This window comes from Octopus sinensis, linkage group LG1 (assembly GCF_006345805.1).
Source record: "Octopus sinensis linkage group LG1, ASM634580v1, whole genome shotgun sequence".
Classification (NCBI taxonomy): domain Eukaryota; kingdom Metazoa; phylum Mollusca; class Cephalopoda; order Octopoda; family Octopodidae; genus Octopus; species Octopus sinensis.
The window spans coordinates 103,109,130-103,126,140 of record NC_042997.1 but is presented as its reverse complement, the minus strand read 5'-3'; positions in this window follow the sequence as shown (position 1 = coordinate 103,126,140).

Genomic DNA, 17,011 nt, shown 5'->3' with positions numbered 1-17,011 from the left:
TCACAAGTCGACCCATACCTTGTAAATGAAATTAAGATTGCGCAGAGGAAAACTGTATACATTGAATGGACTGCAACTGTACTAAAAAAAGTTACACCCTTGTCACACGTACATATCACGCTGACGTTGCCTGACAATTATGTTAAAGGTACGTGACAAAAACTTACATATTAAATCAGGAGCAGGTCATTCAGTTGATAGGCCATTGAATTCTTTTCTTCGAACAACAGAAATCAACCGCCACACGGAACGCACACACACAAACACATTCACATGCATATATATATATATACACACATGCATTCATATGTACATACGCACACGTGTGTCTGTGTGTCTGCCTGTGTTTTCCTTCCTTTTTTAAATTAAAGTAAACTTTTACCGGCCACCGACTGGGTTGCAAGGTTGGGAAAGAATCTAACCGCCATCCTTTAAAACTTAAGAAGTTCTTGCAGACTTTTGAAGTTCCAGATATAGCGGTCATTTAGAACTTCTGTGTATGTATGTATGTATGTACGTATGCATGTATGTATGTATGTATGTATGTATGTATGTATGTATGTATGTATGTATGTATGTATGTGTGTGTGTATGTATGTATGTATGTATGTATGTATGTATGTATGTATGTATGTATGTATGTATGTGTATGTATGTATGTATGTATGTATGTATGTATGTATGTATGTATGTATGTATGTGTGTATGTATATATGATGAGACTCATGGTGTGTTCAGAGTGTTTCTCTAGAATGCGAGTATGACCAAATTCATATTACCTCAAAACCGTCGACTCATATTTGCTGCACTTCTTTCTAACTGGCTTCATTCATCTATTGTTATTTTATAGGCAGTTTTCTAATTCGACTTGGCTTTATCGTTGATGCTTTAATATTTTTTTTTTTTAATTTATAAAAGTTAATTCGTGACAATACCTTTTAGAAAAACGGCCTAATACTTTTTTCAGATTTGTCTCAATAATAATTAGTTTTAGTTCATAAAACGTGTTGCTTGTAAAAAGACTAGAGTGGTAGGGAAAATTTGACTACAAGAAATAATAGAAGGAAACAGATACTGCAAGATATCAGAGTAGAAGTTGGAATTTGAATTTCGAATTATATAAAATTCAGGGTATTTGGGTGGAAAAAAGTGTAGCGAAGAATATTAAAGGGAAGACCAGAAGGTATTCGGCAGCATGTTGATGATGTCCTTAAATTTGAAAAGCCATTTTTATTCCCCGATAACACCCTCTCATGCGCATGTGTAACTGATATGTTACCGAATGTTTTTCGCAGAGTTTAAGAAAAATATATTTTGTGCACTTTGGGGAACACAGCTTTGTTGGTCAAAAACTATAGGAATCATAAATATTGCGGGGGAGACTTTTAGGTCGTCAAGATCTCAAAAGTGTTAGATTATCAGAGCTATAAGATAAAAAATTAGGAAAATCTTGACTTTAATCAAACCATTTATCCATCTAAACCATTTTTTAATCAAATCATTTATCCTTCATATTTCTCGAGCTGGCGGGATACTACTGCCCATTTGACTCTTACTAATATAAGTTAGAGTCCATCCTAGTCACCTTTCTCCACTACTAGAGCATATTTCTGTATTCCTAAATGTCAGGTTTACTACGTTTGAAAGAGTATGCAAGGTAGGTATCGGCAATTTTAAAAATTTTGTTAGACTGCCTTCATCTCTATCATACACAAATGACTCATCTCTTTCCCATCATCCACCATCTTTCACTTCATAGGAAGTCGATATAGGAAGCTCCATAAAACGTTTTCTGGTGGGAGTTAGTACGTAATGTGGAGGAGGTAAAATTACATTTAAATGAAACTATGAACTTCAACTCCGATGTTCTTAATATTCCACTTCGTCTTCTCTATACTTTTGCATGGTTTCATTAATTTAGAACATTTTACTCCCGTGCTCACATTGTCCCTGCTAATATACAAATTTATCTGCTTGTAGATTCTCTTAAATAAGTGTATTTAATTTATTGAGGATGAAGATCTGTATCATGTCTAAATTAAACATTAGCTAATGCTTGCTTATTATACATTCGGTTACAGATTTCACTTTCTCATAATCGATAAAATACCAGTGATGTTAGAAGATAGCCCCATAAAAATCGCATCTATTGCTAGTATCTCGTATGTAACTTTTGTAAAGGTTATATTGCACTTAATTCCACATTTAATTCCGTACAAAATTTTGGAAAACAAAATACGTGTATGCAAAATGTCAAGAACGTCAACGTACTAATTTTTCACTTGTTCATCTGACCGATTGCTTGTACCAGACTATTTCGGTTATTGACATTTAGCTCTACATATGATAGGACAATAATTGGTATGTTTGACCGGTTTGAATAATTCATTTTTTGCTGTTAAAACTACCTTAATTTGAATGAAATCGCTCCTATTTCCGTCGATGACGCTAAAAATAATTTTGCTACTGGGTATATTCTTTTATTCATCCGACTGCGGCCATGTTGCAGCACAATCTTTAGTCGAACAGATCGACCCAAGGACTTATTCTTTGTAAGCCTGGTACTTATTCAGTCGGTCTCTTTTGCCGAACCGTTAATTTAAGGGGACGTAAACACACCAACATCAGTCGTCAAGCAATGGTGGGGGTGTACAAACACACACACACACATATATGTATATGTTTTCGTCTATCAAATCCAGTCACAAGGCATTGGTCGGCCCGAGGGTATAGCAGAAGACACTTGCCCAAGGTGCCACGCAGTGGGACTGAACCCGGGCTATGGTTGGGAACAATAGTTGTGAAGCAAGCTTCTTACCAAACAGCCACGCGACTGTTTGAAATGTTTTAAAATTAGATAGAATGACTTGTGACAGTATGAAAATGGAATCGTTACTGTTGCTAATTATAACAGTGACCCTATTCCAAACTTTCATACAGTTATATCAATAAGATATAAGAATTTGAAGATATGTTTATTATCTTAGTTTCAATTCATTAGATAAAGAAGCATAAACAATATTTCCTTGTTAGGTTTATTGCCTGAAGCATAAAATAACTTTATAAATATAAAATACGCTCTTTGTATAAGAGTCAAAAATAATCCTGAATCCTTGTTCAGTATCGGATCGATCCCAAAATTGAATCAGTTCGTGCCAGTATTAAGACCAAACATACCTGAAAATTTCAACCGAATCCATCCACGGACAAACAAACAAACAAAAAAAAAAAACACGACCGAAAATAGTACTTCCGCCTTCGCTAAGGCGGATGTAATACAGTTCTTTTAATTTGACTACGGTTGTAAAACTATTTGTAATATGGTGATTGAAAATTATATAATCAAATTACCTAAAGTTACTTTTTATTTTGACTGTAAAAAAACGATCTTTATTAAAAATAAATACTTTGTATTGAAGTTATTCTTTCTTGTATGCAAAATGCTGTTACGGAGACCTGAAAGTCTGAAGACTAAACCCGTAACTTTTGTAGATTTCAGCGAAGGAGTAATTGATTTCCTATTGGATTGGTTCCAAATTTCTCCATACAAATCATAAAAATATTATCTCTTTGACAACATAAGGAATGTAGACAAAATAAAATCGCCTTTCAGATAATATTGAGGAAATACACCCAGCGGATTTCAACTTAGGTGACTAATGGCGGACCAATGTTTCATCCAATCGAATAAACAAAACATCGTTAGACGCGACAAGAAATGGATCTCTTGATCAGCAAAACGTATAATCCTGTATATGCGTTGGATAAGCATTTCCTCAAATGCAGTGAATATCACATCTTTAACGGACACACAGTGTAATTATCTTAAGCAATGTCTTACAACTTAGAATACTATATTTTTAAGTTGAGTAATAAGAAACTTAAACAGAACTATGATTTTACTGGCAATAATAATATAGACAGCTCATATAGACGATGACATAAATACTAGATGATGAAAGAATAATGATACTTGGTGTATCTAGTGTGGAATCGCATGATCATAGAAATATTGCGACATATAGTAATGATTATTATGATAATAATTGTAATAATGATAAAAACACTGGTAGTCATAATATTGGTTTCAAGCTTTGGCACAAAGCCACTAATTTCGGGGGGGGGGGACTAGTCGATTATATCGACCCTAGTGTTTCACTGGTACTTATTTTATCGACTCCGAAAGGATGAAAGGCAAAGTCGACGGCGGCGGCGTTTGAATTCAGAGTGTAGAGACGGACGAAATGTCGCTAAGTATTTTGCCTGGAGAGCAAACAATTCTGCCAGTTCACCACCTTCTGATAGCATAATATTAACACCAATAATATTACAATGAATAATGGTAATAGCAAAAATAATGGTGATAATTTGGCTACTAGTAACAATGCTAATCACATAGTTAGTTGAAAAATGGAGAATAAGAATAACAGCAATAATAATAATAATAATAATAATAATAATAATAATAATAATAATAATAATGATAATGATAATAATAATAATAATAATAATAATAATAATAATAATAATAATAATAAAAATTTAAAAAATAGAACAGCAACGAACCATGATAAAACGGTGGCAAGAAAAGCCCCTTCATGGTAAATACTGGACTAAACTAAACGCAAAAGAAATAGACAAAGAAAAATCACAGCAATGGTTGAGAAGCTCAGGACTCAAAGCAGAGACAGAGGGATTTTTATTTGCAGCACAAGACCAAAGCCTCCCCACCAGAAATTACCAAAAACATGTAATGAAAAGAAATATAACAAGTAACTGCAGAATATGTGGAGATGGACAAGAAACAATAAATCATATTATATCTGGCTGCCCAGTCCTGGCTAAGAAGGAATATATTCACAAACATGACAGAGTCGGAACCTACATACACTAGAAGCTATGCCAACATTATGGAATAACAACAGAAAAAAGATGCTATAGGCACACACCAGAAAAGGTCACAGAAAACGAGAAAGCAACCATACTCTGGGATATGCCGATACACACAGATAGAGAAATTAAGGCCAACAGACCAGATATAGTTGTCAGAGATCATGAAGAAAAAAAAAATGCTTTCTAATTGATGTATCAATACCGGCAGATGACAACGTGTCTCTAAAAGAAATGGAGAAACTTTCAAAATACAAAGACCTGGAAATAGAGGTAACCAGAATGTGGAATCTAAAAACAGAAACAATCCCTATCATAGTAGGTGCATTAGGCATGATAAAAAAATATTCAGACAAATACATAACAAAAATACCAGGACTTACAAACACATATAACATACAGAAAATTGCACTACTAGGCACTGCACGCATCCTACGCATAACACTTTTCATACAATAACCATCAGAGCATCACAACAAATCACAGCACATACCCAAGGCACACAGAGCTGCGCTCGGTAGTGAAGTGAAAGCACACAACAAAAATAAAACTACTGAATAATAATAATAATAATAATAATAATAATAATAATAATAATAATAATAAAATAATAATAATAATAATAAAATAATAATAATAATAATAATAATAATAATATAATATAATAATAATAATAATAATAATAATAATAATAATAATAATAATAATAATAATAATTCTTTCTATTATAAGCCCAAAAGGTTGAAAGGAAGGTCAACGTCGGCGGAATTTGAACATATTACGTAAATATAGACGAAATACCGCTAAGTAATTTGTCCGGCATGCCAATAATTCTATTAGATGTAATAGCAGTAACAGAAGTCCCTGTTTTCTAGATAATGATTATCTCTGTAAAAACATTGTATATAAATATTATGTCCTGACCGAAATATACGGATACAGATATCCGGGTGCAACTACGAACTCTCTCACAAATCGATAGTATAACCAGGTTGCGTCACTTCAAGATATAAACAGGAGACACAATACTTCTTTGCCTATCCTAATCCGGCACTTGGCGGAAAATAAAACTCAATAAAACATTTCCTGAACCGTGGTACGGGCAGGAAGCTCGTATGATGAGAAACTATAATTTATGTAATCTTTGTTGAGAAGAGATATATAATTTACTATCTGAAGAAAGACTTATTAATAAACACTCTGAACTTATTACGAGATGCCACCTTAAGGCTGGAAAAACTTTCAAGAAATATAAAACAAAATATTTATTGGAGAGTTACTGATTATTCCGATTACTAACTGAAGTTCATTTTGTGAAGACTTTTACACGAAGTAATATATTCTAAAATATATAGCTCATGCGATTAGGAGCTATTTACCTGGAACAATACGGACTTTTAAGTTTTGGTATCTTTAATCAAAATGTCCGGCGGGGTATCAGAATGCCTACATAAATTTATCTATAACAAAATATCCTTTGTGTTTGTAAAATTGACTGAGTCATTTGAGATGAATGTAAGAATAGAGAATTCTTTAATTTTTCATCAGTGGTTATAACAGCACATATATTATCATTAAGTCTGCGCATTCAGAAATTAATTTGCCTATTTTTTTAAAATTCTCAGTAAGGAGGCCATTCTATATAAAGTATCAATAACATCTGCGTGAATATGTCTGTGCGTGTAAGCATATGTGTGCGGGTGACCGCTGAATTCTGTAGTAACTGATGTCTGACTCCTGAAATGCCACTGACCTGGTTGATTACAGCCATAATGAAGACAACTAGACTACAGTGCAATAAAACTACAGTGTCTGTCTACAATTCCTGATTTAAATGGCTGATAGAATAAAATACACCTCAACTGAGTGAAGAACGTCATTGACGAAAAGTGATTTAAAGTTTTGGGGGTTTGTTTTGAAATTGTAATGGGCCTATAACTTATGTTATAGACTAAAAGACAAAACATTTAGGTCATATGTTAGTTTTTTCCGATTCTTTATTTCTTCTATTTTTATTCTATACACCCTTCTTAGTGGCTGGTTCATTCAAACCAGTGGTTTGTTTATGTTGAATCGCTTGAAATATGCACATGCAACCATATAAACTCGTCCAATTCAATATGGGTATAAATTATTGATAATACTATTCAACAAAAAAAAAAAAAAAAATTGGAATGGTATCGAGACACCAAACATCATTTTTAGCTAATTTGAGGGCGCTGAATCTAAAAATGACCTTACTTTTTCTTGGTTAGCTACCGTTTTTTGCTGTACAGAAGTGTCTCATTTTTGAGGAAAAAAGTATCTTTTTTCATTTGTTTTCTATATATTTGATATTGATCGTTGGCAAAGTAAAATCGTAGAAACCTCTCAATTCGTATTTAAACCAACAAATATTGGTCTGCTCATTGAGAAATACTATTTTTGCAATAACAATCAGACCCTAAGTCTTTAAAAATAACACGATTGAATATACCAAGACCAAGTATTTTCATCAAATCATTAAATAAACTAACAGCAGAAATAAAACCTTCGTGAACTATGGTAAAAAATTTCTCTTTGTTGATTGTCTGTCATGATCAGTGTTATTTAAGTCCCTTTTGATACTCCAGCAGTAGTCAGCCACCATTCGTTTGTCCCACCGTCCCTGGTAGCGATCTTCGATTGTTTTGATATCCTGATGGAATCCTTCTCCTTGCTAATCACTCACACCGCCGCAATTATCCCGAAATTTATCTAGATAGCTATGTAAAAAAATAAACCTTAATACTCATATTAGCGCATGTGTACTGTAGACTTTTCAACAATTTTTCCACTAACTCCTTGTAGTTTTCGGCCCGGCGATTGCCTAAGAAGGCTTTCACCATGTCAACAAACGATGTCCAAGCGTAATTCCAAGTCATTTACTGAATTAACAAATTCATCATCCTTAATGAATTTCCTGATATCACGACCATCAAATACTTCTGCTTTGAGTTTTTCGGTGCTAAGTCCTGGAAACGATTTGCATATATACTCAAAACATTTACTTTCTTTGTCGAGTGATTTTACATACTGTTTCATTAATCCCAATTTGATATGCAAGGGAAGGAAGATGATTTTTTTCTTTCAGAACTAGCGTTGCAGTAATAACGTTCTTTTCATTGACCTTCAACTCTCGGGGTGGCCAATCTTTCCTTTTCCCGTGCTCCTCTTTTGCTCTACTGTCCCACATACACAAAAAAAACATGGGAATTTGTGTAGCCACATTATTGACCAAGCAGGAAATTTACCATTTTCAAATCGACACATAACACCCATTTATGTTTGGTGTAGACAATATGCTCTATAACCTGTTTGATGGCATCATGTTTTTCTTTCAATGTTGAATAAACTATAGCTATTGGCGCATACATGGTATTATGGAGCAAAACACATTTCAAACTACGTTTTGAACTATCAGTGAGCAATCTCCATTCACCAGGATCAAATTATTATTATTATTATTATTATTATTATTGAGTGAGAGAGCAGTTCATGCCATCAAAGTGACACTGGGGTAAAATATACGAAGCCCAATATACCCATCATGACTACCCGTCTGATAAAGGTACACCAGGCACATGCATCACAACCATATGTGCGCGACATGGTGATCTCATATCAAGATAAACAGCACATGACCTTGCAGGTGGGGCCCAGTTAGAATTTTCTTCAGGTTGAGTAGCCCATCCTGCTCAAACGGTCCCTGAATAAGGGTTGCTTTAGGATGTTGAACGAAACACCTATGTTTCCAGAGGTGAACCATTCAAACTCCAAAGAATCCCTCTCAACACATGGCCATGATGCTCCCCCACTACTTCTGCTCGTGATCAGAGATGCACATATCGTCAGCCACTAAGGGACATGCTCAACTGGTTAAGGTCAAACAACTGACAAGCAAATCTGTGGTATTGAGCAGAATATTTGCTGTAGCCCATCTTTTATACCAAGACAAAACAATGTACATGATAACACTTCCAATCAGTTAAGATCAGAAGCCATGAGAGCCACTGCCTGGTACTGCATCAGGGCATTATTATTATTATTATTATTATTATTATTATTATTATTATTATTATTATTATTATTATTATCATTATTATTATTATTATTATTATTATTATTATTATTATTATTCTCCATTTTTCAACTAACTATGTGATTAGCATTGTTACTAGTAGCCAAATTTGTGGACGCCTAGTGGAAGAAGAACGCTCTCAATGTCATTGCAATGAACAAGATCCGTGTTCTCAATAAAGAACGATACAAATTCGGCATCCCTGTTTCGATAGAATGTTACCTTTGTGACTTTTGCTAACAGGTGTTTTTCGTTGAGCCTAGACGCCAATAGTTCTGCTGATTTTTTGCTTAGATTTAAGTCTCGAACCAAATTATTGAGCTCATTTTGATTAAACGGCTCTGTCACGGTTTCGGGAACGTAGTCAGGATTGTTTTCGCAGTGTCTCTCATTTACATCAGTACCAGACTCGTAACTTTCAACAAGTTTCAACAAATTTTCGTAAAAAAACTGGGAGTGGCAAATTATCTGAATGCGGCTTTCCTACGGGTTCGAATAAGCTTCAAGCACATTTGAACTGGCAACAAGTTTGTATTTATGCACATCGCTGCTTACTGCTGTCACCTGTATTTTACTTACGGCTAGCTGCAGAATAGTGTGACCAATCAAGGGCTATGAGTGGAGTGGCAATAAATTCATGATGTGTGGAAAAAATATGATCTTCTGCATTTAGTTCCATATCTTAAGGTTTTGCGACCAAATACACACATTGACCGTCATCTTTCATAGATTCACAAAATAAATTGGCTCATCGACTCTATTCCACCCATAAAGATTGTGGCCATGTGTTTTATTGCCATTATTGTTGAAGAACTTAGTCACATATTTATTGTGATGGATATTAAACGTAGCGAATAAACCCACGCGATTCACACATAAAAAGAACCAAAGATATATTTTCTTCAAAATATAATTTATTATCCATTTTTTTTTTAGACTACATTAAGCTGCTCAAAAATTTTCACCGAGATTAAATTTCGCTGTATTTCCCGTGACATTTTGTTTTCTCATAATTCTTTACCTTTTCAACACGCCCTGAAAATGAGTTTAAAATACACTGCATTATTAAAACATTGTTCTTATCATTAAAAAAGTTAATTATTTCTATAATCGTCTATCAGTATCTCTTTTAATGTATTTGGTATCTTCTAATGTTTTCGATTATTTCATCCTTCGGTCAATATGTTTCTAACAAATGTACTGTGAACCGTGTAGTCGTGCTGCGCACCACACCAAGGCGACTTCTCGACTGTTGACTAAATTGGTAAACTTACATTAAGTAGACTTATATTAACTTACATTATTGTGGTTAGGGCAGCGGACTCGCGATCGAAGGATCGCGGTTTCGATTCCCAGACCGGGCGTTGTGTGTGTTTATTGAATGAAAACACCTAAAGCTCTACGAGGCTCGTACTCCACCCCAACTTTCTCTCACTCTTTCTTCCTGTTTCTTGAGTAACGCTGCGATAGACTAGCGTACCGTCCATCTGGGGGGAACACATACGCCACAAAAACCGTGAAACCAGGCCCATGAACCTATCTAGGCTTGAAAAGGGCGCATAAATAAATAAAAATGACATTACTAGTGGCCTCTAAAGATATCGTATTCTATATAATACTTGGGAATGGTCTTATTGCGCACTATATATTTCGTCTTCACTTCAGCTTTACTATCGTTGTTTTAGTTTCTTGGTCGAAGCTCTTTCGTCAGACATCCCGTGGCTTCTTCGGTAACTCTCTATCCCACGTGTTTCCTTTGGAAAAGCAGAACACTATAAAGTGTGTGTGTGTGACGAAGAGAGAGAGTGAGAGATAGAGAGTGCGCTTCTCCTGTATTGTCATAGCTTCACTTGAACTTTCTCAATGCTTCAAGAACGCCCTTCCTCACAACTCCCCCAAAATTTTACATTCTGGTTTCTAATTTTATCATCCATAAGTTGTCAAGGCGATCCACAACAGATGGTCCAAAGAAGCATAAACGCATCCACACAGGGCCGTTGTAATATTTGTGCGTTGTAATCATTAGCGTGTCAGACATTTCTTCCGACTCTTTACGTTCTATGTTCAATTACTGACGAGTTCGGCTTTGTTTTACATCATTCTGGGCATGCACTGAGATCAGTGGAATTGACTAACATTTTGCTCCAAAAATACTTAGACCAAATTGTGAAATCATCATCATCATCATCATCATCATCATCATTATCATCATCCTCATCATCATTATCATCACGTTCTGAGTTCAAATGTCACCGAGGTCGACTTTGCCATTAATCCTTTCGGGGTCCATAAAAACAGCAGTTGAAAACTGGAATCGATATTAATTGACTTGAACCCTCACACGAAATTGCTGGCCTTGTGCCAAAATTTGAAATCGTTAGTACGAGGATAGGCTGAAAAGTTCATAGACTGACTGTGAAGGTGTAATGCTTGAACTGTGGAATCTTGCATGCATATGTGCGTTGGTTGTGTGTATGTGTGCGTGTGTGTGTATTTATGAGTGAGTGTGTGTGTGTGTGTGTGTGTGTTTGTGTGTGTGCGTATGTGTGTGTGTGAGTATGTGTGTGTGTGTGTGTGTGTGTGTGAACTTTGTAAAGCATACTACGGTTTATGACGCACGAAAGAGAAGAAATCAGACAAAAGAGGTTGTTTGCTAATGTGTACTGAACGAATATAATGCTTTCAAAAAGGTGCCCAACTGACCATACTATACTGTGTAGTCGACAAAATCAAAACCAAACAATGAACGTGCCTGAAATTTTAGATACAAAATGGCGACAATTTACCCATCGCCACCTGTAAATATGTGTGCATGTGTGCTTGTGTGTGTGTAAATACATGTGCGTGCTTGCGTGTGTGCGTGCGTGCGTGTGTGTGCGCGTGTATGTGTTTGTGTGTGTAAGTTTGTGTGTGTGTGTATTGTAACCTAGGAGCAAGTCATTCACAATACACAAAGGCGTTCAGTATTCCTGAGAGTAGACTACATAAGGTTGTGTTTGTTTTGTTTTTATTTTTTTTAATTGTTGACCAGTTCACAGATTTGTAACATATTTGGGAATTTCTCGATGCTTGGTATGAGAGCATCATGATGAGAGAACAATTGAAATAGGTTAGAAAAAAGAAAGAAAGAAAGAAAGAAAGGAAGAAAGGAAGCAAGAAAGAAAGAAAGAAAGAAAGAAAGAAAGAAAGGAAAGAAAGAAGGTTCTGTTTAAAACCAAGCAAGCCTAGTAATCATCTGTCGTGTCTCATCAAACACCTCCTTTAATAAGTATGTACCATTCCTGATATCATTCAAGACTTTAATTACTTTCATACTTCAGGCAACTAGCTGGTAGAATGGTAGAATTGTTTGCACACCGGACATATGTTTGGCGGCATTTCGTTCGACTTTACGCACTGGGGTCGAATTTACCTTCCATTCTTTCGGGGTCGATAAAATAAGTATCAGTTGAGGATTGGGAGGATCAATGTAATCGAAGTACCCCACCACCTGTGAAATTACTAGCCTTGTGCCAAAGGGTTAAACTAATTACTCCTATACTTTATCATTTTTTTCGCCCTTTTCAAGCCTAGCCAGGCTCATGGGCCCGGTTTCTATGGCGTATGTGTTTCCCCCAGCTGGACGGGACGCCAGTCCATCGCAGCGTTACTCAAGAAACAGGAAGAGAGAGTGAGAGAAAGTTGGGGCGAAAGAGTACATCAGGGGTCGCTAGCACTCCCTGCCGCAGCCTCATGGAGCTTTTAGGTGTTTTTGCTCAATAAACGCACACAACACCCGGTCTGGGAATCGAAACCGCGATCCTCCGACCGCGAGTCCGCTTCCCTAACCACTGGGCCACTGCGCCCCCACATACTTTATCATAACAATGATTATAGAAATAATACATTTCTAAATCTCTCAGAGCGATTTCTGCAGTAGCAGCACGATAAAGTGATAGTATATTGTCAACTGAATGTCTTAGTGTAATTTAGCCCTAGGAAACACTGTTTCCTGGTGGACTTGACACATTTCCCGTGTCCTTATGTTTTCAAAGTGGAGACAAGCACCTCCACCCAGCAAAGCCAGCACCCAAGGACTAGTTTCAGAGCCATTGCTCTGTCGATGCCTATCTGCCTTTGAAAACATATAATTTCAAGTGAAATACATTCACTGATTTTTGAAAATAGAAATAACACATTTCTAAATCTCGACAGCTAGCAAGCCATGCTATTCCAGACTGATGATGAGCAATGACTCTGGATGCTGGCTTAGCTGGGTGGACGTGCTTGTCTTTACTTTAAAAACATAAGGGCACAGGAAATGTGTCAAGTCCAACAGGAAACGGTGTTCCCTAGGGCTAAATAACAGTAGCATTCTTCCCTTTCATGGGCCTGTCATATTAATTTGACAACATACTATCACTTTAACAATGATTATCTTTCACTTGTTTCACTCATTAGACTGCGGCCATATTGGGCACCACCTTGAAGAATTTTAATTTTAATTTTTATTTTATTTTTATTTTTATTTTTTTGCTAAGCCTGGTACTTATTCTACTGCTCTCCTTTACAGAACCGCTAAGTTACGAGGGCGTAAGCACACCAACATCGGTTGGCAAGCGGTAGCAGGGACAAGTACAGATACAAATCACACACACAGTTAGAAAGATGATAGATAGATAGATAGATAGATAGATAGATAGATAGATAGATAGATAGATAGATAGATAGATAGATAGATAGATAGATAGATAGATAGATAGATAGATAGATAGATAGATAGATAGAGAGACAAGATTAAATGCAAAGGTATACATAATTGAGTTTTTAAATGACTGAAATAACAAGTAATTTAAAATGCGACATTTTATTTGTAATAAACTGCGATCTTTTATGAGGATGTCGCTAACCTTTTTCGGGAAGAAGTTTTTTGTCTAGTATGTGGGTAACATCCTCATAAAAGATTTCATAGCATGTTCTTTTTGAAATAGTTTTTTAAAAACAAATCATCTTTACACTTCAAAATCTATATTAAGTAATCCTCATAGACTTTCATATATACATGTGTGTGTATGTGTGTATGTGTGTTTTTGTGATGGTCAGCAAAAAGGAAATGATTTAGAGCACAGTAGCATCCAAATTCCTATGTAAGTAAACGTACATGTACAAGCATTTCAATAGTGATCCGCATTTAAATCCGCACACGCATTTGCGTTGCACTCACAGTTGCGGAATACTGATTTCGATTTCCGCACTGGACGGTGCGTTGTGTTCTTGAACGAAACACTTCATTTCATGTTATTCTGCGTTAACTCGCAGGAGATTCGACCGAACCTCCTGCGAGTTAACATGGAACCCCCTTGACGACAATGTAACTTCATTTGATTCAGATATCTTTGGCCCGACGAGTAGCTAACAGATTACCCTTCGTTTGTATAATTACTACTTCCGAGCCTCTGCCAGCTCTGAAACATATGTAGCCTGGATTTTATCTACTCTATTCCCTAATTTTTTTTACCTTTATTCGCATATAAGCAATCACAGCTGCTGACCGTTAACTTTAAAATAACTTTTTTCAGCTTATCGAACTTCGATATGTGAAACATTTACAACCTTCTACGTCAATAAACCACTATTGTTCCTGTAAGTTGTCTTTCATACCTTCTACAAACTGCTCGAAGCTTATTAACTTCCTACACCTTGATCCTTGGAGCTTGCCTCTACACACACACACACACACACACACACACATACACGCACACCTATACACATATTTATGTCGAACAATGTGAATGAGTGCTCAGCACCGCATTGAGGGATAAAAATTCTTTGTTTATGGGTCAAGGCTACTATGAGTTTCATGCTAGCAATAAAATCCTTTAACATTGGTGATATTCTCCATACGCCTGTAACTTTCTCACCAGTTTCCAAACAATAAAGCCGTTTCCAGGAGTTCAACTTATATGTAACTTCCCCAGGCAGGCAGGCTAAAAGTTAAATTTGTATTATTGTATAATTTGTATTCCTTTCCCTATTCAAAGGATTCCAGTATTTTGAGGTAAAAATTCTAAAAATCAGATAATTGGAAAGTTGTACTTTATTATTATACAACTGCGATATTGATATAATCGGTATATTGTGTTCTAATACATTTATTAATCATATAAACGAAACAATTAAAAGCTAATTACTTGGGATGTTCACTTCAGTATGCTAGTTTATATTGATTTTTGTATTACCTAAATAAATAACGTGGAGGCGCGCGGCTTAGTGGTTAGGGTGTCAGCATCATGATCGTAAGATTGTGGTTTCGATTCCTGGACCGGGCGACTCGTTGTGATCTTCAGCAAAACACTTCATTTCACGTTGCTCCAGTCCACCCAGCTGAAAAAAATGATTAACGCTGCGATGGACTGGTGTCCCGTCCAGCTGGGGGACATATATGCCATTGAAATCGGGGAAACCGGACCCATGAGCCTGGCTAGGCTTTAAAAGGGCGCATTTATTATTATCATTTAATAAACAACAGTTGATATAGTTTAATAAGGTCCCTGAGTTCTGCATTAATTTTTGGCTTAAAATATTACCAATTCTTTTGCACTGTATCGTGGAGAAATGTCTTTCTTTGTAGAAGCTCGGAAAAATAAAAACTACACTACACTGAACTATTTCCTGTTGATTTAAAATTCAGATTCTTCCAGAATGAACAATGATTTTTCATCCATCAAGCTTGGATAGAATATCAGATATATCATTGGCTGATGTAAAATCTCTGCGCTACAGAACTCGACCTAGAGTCTAATGAAAATGAATCAATGTAAATTGATAAATTCTGCTTTCAAACATTGATTCATACTGTTGAAGAGGTTTTATTAGGCATTTCTCTTCTTTCTCTTTTTATTGAATTGATCAATTATTAACTTAGCATTCCACATACTTCTACGATCATGGAATGGTCTTGAAGTCTGCAATGGATGTTAAATTTGATTTGTATATTGAATGTATAACAAATAGCCATGAATTATAGCTTTAAGGGAAAGGGAAGAGCAACTTGCTAATAGCACCGCCCACCGAATCCAAACTTGCATACCAAGCTGTTGCCAGCCATTCTCTGCAACGTTGATTTCATTGGTTTTAGTTACAATAATAAATTTGATCCTATCTATTTGATTATCAGTTATGCGTGACGCGGACAAGGACCATAAAAACGTCAACAATGGCGGCGACATTGATAATAATGATAATGGGAGGCGGTAACAATAGTAATCAAGTTGTCGGTGACGGATGAAATAATGGTGTTGTTCTATATTATATTTGATGTTGCTTTCGTTGTTAGTTTGCTCTAGGTCAGTCCTCAGTAAACAGATCTTTGATCAAAGCTGTGACCATCCTGATTTTACAGGGGTGGGTTCGACCATATTATTTTTAATGTTTTCTTTCTCATTTTTAATAGTAGAACTGAGATTTGAGGAAGACTTCACTGTTGTTTTTTAGCAAGACGAGTGACCACGTAGAGGATCTACTCTCAGTGGCATAGAAACAGACTTATATATCTGCAGTTTTTACCATTGTTGTTGATGATGATGATGATGATGATGATGATGATGATGATGATGATGATGACGACGACGGCGGCGGCGGCGGCGGCGACAACGACGACAATGGTGGTGGTGACGGTGGTGCTGGTAGTGGTGGTGGTGGTAGTGGTGGTGGTGGTGGTGGTGATGATGATTGGGGTTTTAATGACCATTTTGGTAGACCTGTTCAAGATAGTTACAATGATGGAGCTGAATATTATCATAGTAGCGATGATGAAGCACTTATAAGCTGTAGTAGTTGTAATAGTTACTATTGCTAACTTCTAATTTCAGTTTATTCAAGAAGATTCATAACATAAATTCATCTAATCGAATGAAACAGGGCTGTCTGACATTTATCAGGTTAACTTTGATTGCAGCTATCCTGTTGTTGTTTTTTTTTCTTCTCTTTATATTTAGAACTTTAACTATGAATTATGATATAGTTAACCATTATAAATTCCTG